Source organism: Salvia miltiorrhiza, chromosome 1 (genome assembly GCF_028751815.1).
Source record: "Salvia miltiorrhiza cultivar Shanhuang (shh) chromosome 1, IMPLAD_Smil_shh, whole genome shotgun sequence".
NCBI lineage: Eukaryota > Viridiplantae > Streptophyta > Magnoliopsida > Lamiales > Lamiaceae > Salvia > Salvia miltiorrhiza.
Genome location: NC_080387.1, coordinates 60,267,817 through 60,276,435, shown reverse-complemented (window position 1 = coordinate 60,276,435; position 8,619 = coordinate 60,267,817). Strand labels below are relative to the sequence as shown.

The 8,619-nt window shown below is 42.4% G+C and overlaps 1 long non-coding RNA gene across 1 annotated transcript; it reads left to right on the top strand.

Moving 5' to 3' along the window:
- Positions 1–1,594: 1,594 nt before the first annotated feature.
- LOC131000172 (uncharacterized) lies at positions 1,595–2,403 on the top strand. Its single transcript, XR_009093681.1, has 2 exons — positions 1,595–1,663; positions 1,826–2,403. It is a non-coding gene; the product is annotated as an uncharacterized LOC131000172 (long non-coding RNA).
- Positions 2,404–8,619: the final 6,216 nt, after the last annotated feature.

Here is an 8,619-nt window from a genome sequence, read left to right as displayed (position 1 = left end):
AATTTGGACTTCTGCGTATGGCATCTGTCATGGAGTCGGGTTGAGCCTGACTTGAAGTTTTGCTCCCTATTCTCTTCGATTTCAAATGTTTAGAAGAGTGTTTTTGGAATGCCGAAGGGAGTCGAGGGCAGCCGGAGGTGCGGCAAAGAGCTTGGCAGCATCAGCAGCGAAGAGACCGTGTCTTGACGAGGTAAGTTTCTTTGCAGCCTCTCTTTTATTGTTTTGAGCCTTTGAATGTGTAGGGTGTGCTTCTTTTAACTTCTTTGGTATGCTTGCATTCTTACCCTTGTCTTGTTCATTTGAGCTGCACTTTTTGAAGAAGTAGTTCTCTCTAGGATTTTTGTTGTATGAGTTGATGTAGAAGATTCTAAGAATACAACTTTCCTTCAGTTGCAGCCATAGCCTCCCTTTTTTTTTTTCTTGTAATCGTTCCAATTAGCTGCCACTTATTGTACTTCTTATGATGGGCAGCTTGTTGGAGAGATGGAACGAAGGAGAATGAAGTTATGAGGAGGCTGTTGCTATCCCTTTTTCCATGGCTTCTGCAGCACTGACCACGACAAATTCCGGCAGAGGGTGGTAGCGCAGCTGTTGGAGCCGGCTTGGAGCGCGATGGCGGTATCTGGCTTCGGCTTTGCAGTAGACTTCGGCTTCTTCTTAGCTTGCGTAGCAGTTGCTGGCGAAGGGATTGGAGTTGTTGGGGTCGGGCTTGGACGCGATGACGTTATTGTCTAAGGCGGAACGAGTGTTCGCGAGCAACGCCTTCAATTCAGAGGCGGCTGATTTCGTCGAGTTTCATTTCGTATTGAAGCAGAAGTTCCGGCAGCCGACAGTAGTATTTGTGAGCAGTGAGGAGCGCTTGTCGTCGGAAAGGCTTTGAGGCAGAACGGGTCTTCACGAGCCACGGCGGCGTCGAGTGCAGCCACAACCAATTTTGTCAAGCTCTGCTTCAAATTTGGACACAATTTTTTATCTATGTGCGAGAGAAAGAGAAGGCGGTGGCCATCTATTCATGGAGATTCGAAACATCGGCTTCAACAATTTCAGAGCAACAACACTGGCGAATAGGTTCCATGATTCAGCGGCGATGTGTTGTACTTCTATGTATGGGTGTTTCCTTTTCAGCGCGAGGAGAGACGAGTTGTTATCTGCTGCTGCGGGGAAGGTTGTGCAGCAAATGGAGGTTGAGTTGGGGTTGTCCTCGGTGAGGAAGTTTTTTTGATCGCGTCGAGCGTGGAGAGAAACGGTGGTGTGAGTGGCTCCTTATTGTTGCCCTGTTTCGCCGGAGCTACGTGCGCAGCGGCAGTCCCCAGAAGCGGTGGCGGGTCTGCTGAGTAGTCTCACGGAAGTTCAGATGGCGAGGAGAGGCGACCGGAACGAGAGTTTTAAAGCGAGGGTATCGGTCTACGCCGGGACGAAGGACACATCGCCGCCGGACTTCGGAAGAGGCACGTCAGATCTTTGGAGGAAGGAGGATGGCTGCTTTTGATTTGGCTTTATAGCAGTCTCCGGCTTCTTATTAGCTGGCGTAGCAGCAGTCGGAACCGGCTTGGGGGACAGAGGGAACGGAGTAGTGAGAGGCGATCCGCCGGACCTTGTGGAGAAGATGGCGGAAACCAAGTGAAGAGGAGAGAGAGATGGAGGCTGATGGGCCTTTATTTAGGTACACTTTAGCCACTACTTAAGCCCAAATTCTTTGTTTGGCCCATTTTCCTTATAATTAGATCCAACATCAGTCAGGCCCAATTTTCTCTTCCTTTTTTTTTTTTTTTTTTTATGCAAGTAAATTCCCAAGTTTTGAATATTGCTTGTGTTTTCCTTGCAGTTAATAGCGATGAGAGTTTGGCGATGACAATCTTGGGGGGTCATGTTCAAGACTGGCGTAGTCTCATTAACCAACTTCATGGCGGATTTTGCCCCAAACGAGATGCTTTGAGTATTTGCAAAGTTCGGAGTCTATTGTCATTATTTCTTCCAGTCTTGACATCTCCATCAGCCCGACTAAAGACTATCCTCAGAGAGTTCATCCAAAAAAAAATTGGCAGCAGCCCATCTAAGATTTTATTTGAGTGATGTTTACTTTGCACTTCAGGTGGCTCAATTGGCTTTTAATCAGATTTCGGGTGCGCTCGGATCTGGGCCATTGTGAGTCCAACCTTTGAAGATTGCTGGTTACATCTTCTCTTTGCGTGCATTTGAGCAGGCTAGATGACTCAATGGTGTTCTATTATGTCTGGTGAACATGTGTTTCAACTCCACGAGCGGATTCAAACGAGATGCTTTGAGTATTTGCAAAGTTCGGAGTATTATGTACAAGATTGGCGAATTAACCAACTTCATGGAAGATTTTGCCCCAAACGAGATGCTTTGAGTATTTGCAAAGTTCGGAGTCTATTGTCATTATTTCTTTCAGTCTTGACATCTCCATCAGCACGACTAAAGACTATCCTCAGAGAGTTCATCCAAAAAAAAATTGGCAGCAGCCCATCTAAGATCTTATTTGAGTGATGTTTACTTTGCACTTCAGGTGGCTCAATTGGCTTTTAATCAGATTTCGGGTGCGCTCGGATCTGGGCCATTGTGAGTCCAACCTTTGAAGATTGCTGGTTACATCTTCTCTTTGCGTGCATTTGAGCAGGCTAGATGACTCAATGGTGTTCTATTATGTCTAGTGAACATGTGTTTCAACTCCACGAGCGGATTCAACTTTAGCTTGGAGAGAAGTGAAGTTGTTGATGCATAGCCGACCTCAATGGCAGATGACTCAATTCTTTGACAGGTCTTGGGTGCGCTCGGACCTGGGATTGTTCGAGTCTGGTTTGAGTGAGGTTGTCATGTTTGGCATCTCACGAAGTTGGGAGAATTCTGCACAGCGACTCGAGAAGATTGAGTCTTCTCTTCTTGATGCTTAAGCCAAGGAGAATGAAGGCATCGTCAGAATTGCTTTGATCAAGGAAGAACTTGCTATGATAGAGATGTGGGAAATGGAGATGACGTTGTTCTTCAAGCAAGATAGTGCCTCCTTTCATATTGCCCGAGGTGCAATCCCATAATTCAAAAGAGAGTTTGACAAACATAAAGTTGCACATGTTGATGAGGAAATGCTGCGGAATTTTGAAGACTTCAGAGTCACTTTGATCTCTGCTCAGAGAGCTTTGAAGAAACAAGACCCATTTGCTTAGTATTGGTGCAAACCGTAGTTTCTATCATTTTCCTCTTTTGATGACTCTCATTTGGTTTGTGATGGATATTTTGACATCTTTTTCTCCAGATACTTGTGCTTCTTTTGATGACTTGATTTCTTCCCAATTTGAGACATATTAGGCTTCACATAATCAACTTAAATCATAACTTTGATGATATAAATTAAAAAGAGTCAAACACAACTTATGACTGAACTTAGAAATTATCTAAGCTGCCTACGTACCCTTTTGAAAGGGATCAAGTCAAAACGTAGTTCATAGGATCAACATGTGTTTGAGGTTGGGTGCCGTGCACAGTTTATACTCATGCGGGCCAGGAGTAAAATGCAGTTTAGGCTCGTGCGTCAAGGAGCTGTCTTCATATGCTCCATTTTGTTGTTTTTCTTCATTGTTTTGTGGCTTTTCATCTGACTCATCTTTTTGGCTTTTCTGCTTTTCTATTTTTTTTGGCTTTTTTTTTTGCTTTTTTTTTTTTTTTTTGCTTTTCTATTTTTTTTTTTTGAACTATATACATATGCACATGCTTCAACTTCTACCACCCTTCAAGGATAGTAGTACTTCAAGAACTTTCCGTTGAGAGTGATAACAATTGGCCTCCTTGCAGCGAGGGCCATGTCTCCAATTTGAAAAGAGGGCGCTCGCACTGCTTTGTTGAAGGATCTTGAAGGAAGAGTTTGATAGTATTCCAATTTTGCTGGACTTCTAGTCTCTCTTCATCCAGAGTTTCCAGTTCTTTGGGGCTCAAGTGCGAATTCTCTTCTCCAACGACCATTTTCTCGCAGGAGGTGATATGGTTTGCTGTGACAACGTCTTCGTCTTTTCGGCGAGGATCTTTGCAATCAAAACACGTCTTTATGCTTTCATTTCTCTGGCGTATGAAGGCTATATTCTCTGCAACGCTTGTTGTGATAACGCCACTTCTAACGAGACTTGCAATTTCACGACGCACTTGACTTTGAGTAGTATGAGGAAGAGGAACTGGATTACTAGCACTATTAGTAGTGTAGTAAGAGGAAGCCACACTTTCTCTATCTTCTTGATCTATGGCATCTCGTGTGAAGATGGTGGTCTTCATTTGAGTTTTCATTTTTTCCCACATGACATAATCAAAGTGGTGTATCTTTTCATTCGAGGAGGGATCAAACTTCTCCATTTCTCTGTTATGTGCAGTTCATCACTCCCTTTTGTCTTGCTTCGTCTCCATGATTTGCCTTTGCCAAGTCTTTTAAAGACAGATACTCGTTGAGCTTCTCTTTACCCATCCTATTGAAAATAGAAACCCTTTGGGTTCTCCGATTGCTTGAAGATTCCAGGATTTGCTTGGTGCTAGCATAGTTAGCAGTGGCTCTCTTGATGGCAATTCGAATGGGGCTTTGCACTGTATATCCCAAACCTGCTTTGGAGTTTTGGCCTGCGTTATCAGTCTTTTCCAAATGAGACCTTGACGTGGAGCTTTCTTGGGGATTATATCCAGCATTCACAGGAGTTTGTATGCCTTCGGACCAAAGTGTTTTGAGAGTTCTTTGTCTAAGAGATCTCCATGTTCTGTGGCGCCACTTTGCTTTGGTCGGACAAAATCTTTGAGTGGCTGGGGAATGGGCTTTTTGGCATCAATCTTAGTCAAAGGGATGGTGAAACCTTCCATCTCTGGGCGAGATTCTTTCTCTTGTCGGGATCCTGACTCCTCATGTGGTACAATCCCTTTCCACCATTGTTGCTTTAGTTTTTCCCCAAATAGAATTGAGCATCGGCGAAATGTGACTCTGCTTCTGTGAAAGGTTTGTGATCACCAACCACTTTTCTTATGGTGCCATTTGATAGTATTTGAAGCATTGTGCAATGTAGAAGGAACAACACCATTTTCATGAAGCCATGGTCCGACCCCAGAAGCATATTATAGGACGTCTTGGCATCGATAACATGAAGCAACGCTGTCGAATCCATGTCCCTGCATCAGCAAATCGCACCTTATAGTTCCAAGAGCTCTTTGCCCTTCATGATTGAAACCTTGGATCATCATCGACTTTTTGACAGCTCATCTACTTGGATTCCCAATTGCTTCAAAGTCCTTAGTGGGCAAAATATTGACCGCCGAGCCTCCATCGATGAGAATTCGATTGACCTTCTGCTCATGTGTATAACAACTCACGAACAATGGCCTGTTATGAGGTTCAAATCCAAGCTGCAAGTCTTCATTGGAGAATGTGATTGCCAATGCATCATCGTCTTCATCCATATTAGCTCAGGTTCTTCATCTACTTGATTGGATGTGTCATACAGAGCTCCAATACCTTCTATTATGTCATTCAAGTCTGTGGAGACCATATTTACAGCAGTAGCGTCTTCTTCAAGAGATATTTTCCCTTCTCGAGCTAACCGCATGACCCTGTCTTTGAAGATGAAGCAATCATGTATGGGGTGCCCAACCAGACGATGGTATTTGCAGTAACTTGGATCGTCTGTCCTCCCTGCTTCATTTGGTCGCTTCATTTCTGGTAACTCGATAAGCTTTTCTTTGAGCAGGTCATCAAAAATTCCTGAAACATCAGAGTCTAAGAATGGATATTGTTTTTGTTGCATTTCTTTCAAGGTAGGTCTTCTTTGCCCCAAGTCTCGGGAAGAGTTCTGGTTGCCTCTTGTCCAGCTTCTCTCTTTAAGAATTTCACCGAAGTTGCCTTAATCGCCATGGATTCTTTCTTTGGTGTTTCATCGGATGGTTTGCTTCCTTTCTTGAATTCTGGCTTGAATTGCGAGGTTCTCGGATGGGTGGTTCTTCGATCCCGCTTGTTATCATGCTCAACTCCATATCATGAGCTCTTGTAGCAAGTTCTTCGAATGTTCTAGGCTGGATTCCTCGCAAGATGTATTGCAAGCCCCAATGCATCCCTTGAATACACATTCCGATGGCAGATGATTCAGACAATCGGTCCTTACAGTTGAGACAAGGTTTCTCCATCGGTTGATGTAGTCAAATGACTGGCTCTTCTTGAATTGACGCGAACTTGTGAGCTCCACCATGCTGACAGTTCTTCTAGTGCTATAGAAGCGGTTGGGGAATTCATGCTCCAGTTGTTCCCAACTATCAATTGAGTTTGATTCTAAGTCGGTGTACAATCAAAGGCATTACCTTCATATGAGCGAACAAACTGTTTGACCAAATGATCTCCAATAAGTACCAGCGTTGTTGCATGTTTCAATGAAATGAGCCACGTTGTCTCGGATTTCCTTGGCCATCAAATTGTTGGAATTTGGGGGGCTGATAACCAAGAGGCATCCTCAAGTCTCGATTCGCCGAGTATATGGCTTGGAGTAAGTCGATGACTTGAGTTTCCAGCAGTTACTCTTCATGTTGCTTCGATGAACTCTTTGAGTTGGTCATGGGAATGAGGCCACCAGACGAGAAAGAGTATCTTTCCTGAAGGCTTTTTCATCACTCTTTGCTTGTCTTTGGAGATTTCTTCATCGTTATTCTCTCCATCTTCTTCGCTTCTTCGCCTTCCTTCTATCGTTGTTGGCGTGGCTTGAATCTCTTTTTCTCCTTTAGCTTTGCAATCTGGGCATCTTGCTCTTGGATGTGCTTGGTTAGAGATTCACCATTTTGTAAGTTCAAGAGTTGTTCCTCCAGTGGATGTGTTTGTCATCATGACAGCATGGAGTTGATAATTTTCAGTGGAATGAAGCTTCTTCTGTTGTCTTATCTCTTCATGATAGATGGAAGACGGGAGGTCGACTTGGACACCTCTTGCATCAATTTTGCTTTGCTTCGCGTATACACACGATGCTTTCCGAAGAACCTTTAGATGAAGCTGGAGCAGTTGCATTTGGTTGAATAGACATTGTTCAAGATTTTTGGTGAAGAGTAGAGATGAGAGGTAGAGATGTCCCACCGGGCGTGCCAAAATTTGTAAACACAAATTTTGTATTTCAATTTGATAAAATACAAAATGCGTTACAAAGATAATTTGATAGATTTGAAGATAGATTTATGCGGGTTGCAATCTCTAGTTAATCCTCTGATTCTTCTCTTCCATTTGATTCTTGAACAAGCTCGAAGGTTCTTGAAATACTTGATTTGATGACGCCAATCCAAGGGACTTAAGTCATGATTTTGGATTGAACGTTGAACTTGATTTGATTTGAGAAGAACGTCCTTAGAATTTTAAGAACGCCTTGAAGCTTTGAACTTGATTTGATTTGATTTGAAGAACGTCCTTAGAATTTGTAAGAACGCCTTGAAGCTTTGAAGCAAAACTTGATATTGAAGAATGATTTAAGATTTGAAGAACGCCTTGAAGGTTTGAATACTTGTGAAGATTTGAAGATATACTTGAAGATCACTTGAAGATATACTTGAAGCTTTGAAGATATACTTGAAGATTTGAATGCTCAAATACTTGAAGATTCGAAGGATACTTGAAGATTTGAATACTTCAAACGATTGAGATTTGAAGGAGACTTTGAACGTTAGATAGAATTCTTCAAGATACTTGAATACTTGGAAGAATACTTGAACTCTCCAATTCTCCGCTCTTCTACTTGTGATACTAGAGAGAATTCTTTGTGCTCTTCGATCTTCCACTCCTTCACGTTGTTCTAATGAGCACCCCAACACCTCTATTTATAGATTTTTAGAGATGGGCTTCGTGGGCTTTATGGGCTTTGGGCCTTCATGCATGGGCCTTAGGGCTTTAGGTGTCCATAAGCCCATTAATTCATTTATGTTAAATATTAATTATATATCTATTTAATTTAGGAATAAAATCCCATTTAATAAAATAGAAAATATAATTGAATATTTAATTCATGAATTTACACGTGGCACGATTTAATTCGACGACAATTTAATTAGTCTACAGTGTGGTTTAAGCTTTTTCTCCTTCACCCACTTGTGAATCAAAGATTTTGGCACACCTAGGTTTGTAGACATGACTCTCATTGATGACCTTTGAAGCACATAAAGATTCTTGATTTTTTCAACATCTACTTGCATCTTGTTTTTGTATGAACTACATTTTCTAATGGATTTGACTTGTACAGGTACACCAGCAAGCTCTTTGCTTTGACACTTGGCTCCAAATCCTCCAAATTGTCTTCAAATCGACTTTGAAGAGGGTTGCCTGCCTCTTTTTTGGCACCAAATTCGAGCTTCCCTCCAAGGCTATGCTCAAGAAGCCACTGTGCTAACTTGTTTCTTTCATCATCCTCGATTCTAGCTCTATGTATTACCATTTTTTTGTGGTCTGACCCTGTGATGACTTTATAATCTGAGGGTTTTTTGTTTTGCAATAATTGAATGCTCATTCGAATTGTGGCTGCATTTATAGGCTTTTGTACTTAGTGCACTGTTCATTTTTTCCCTCCAAATTTTGGAGGGACCATTTTCGGTTCTCTTTTTGGCACCACCACTGTATTGTCA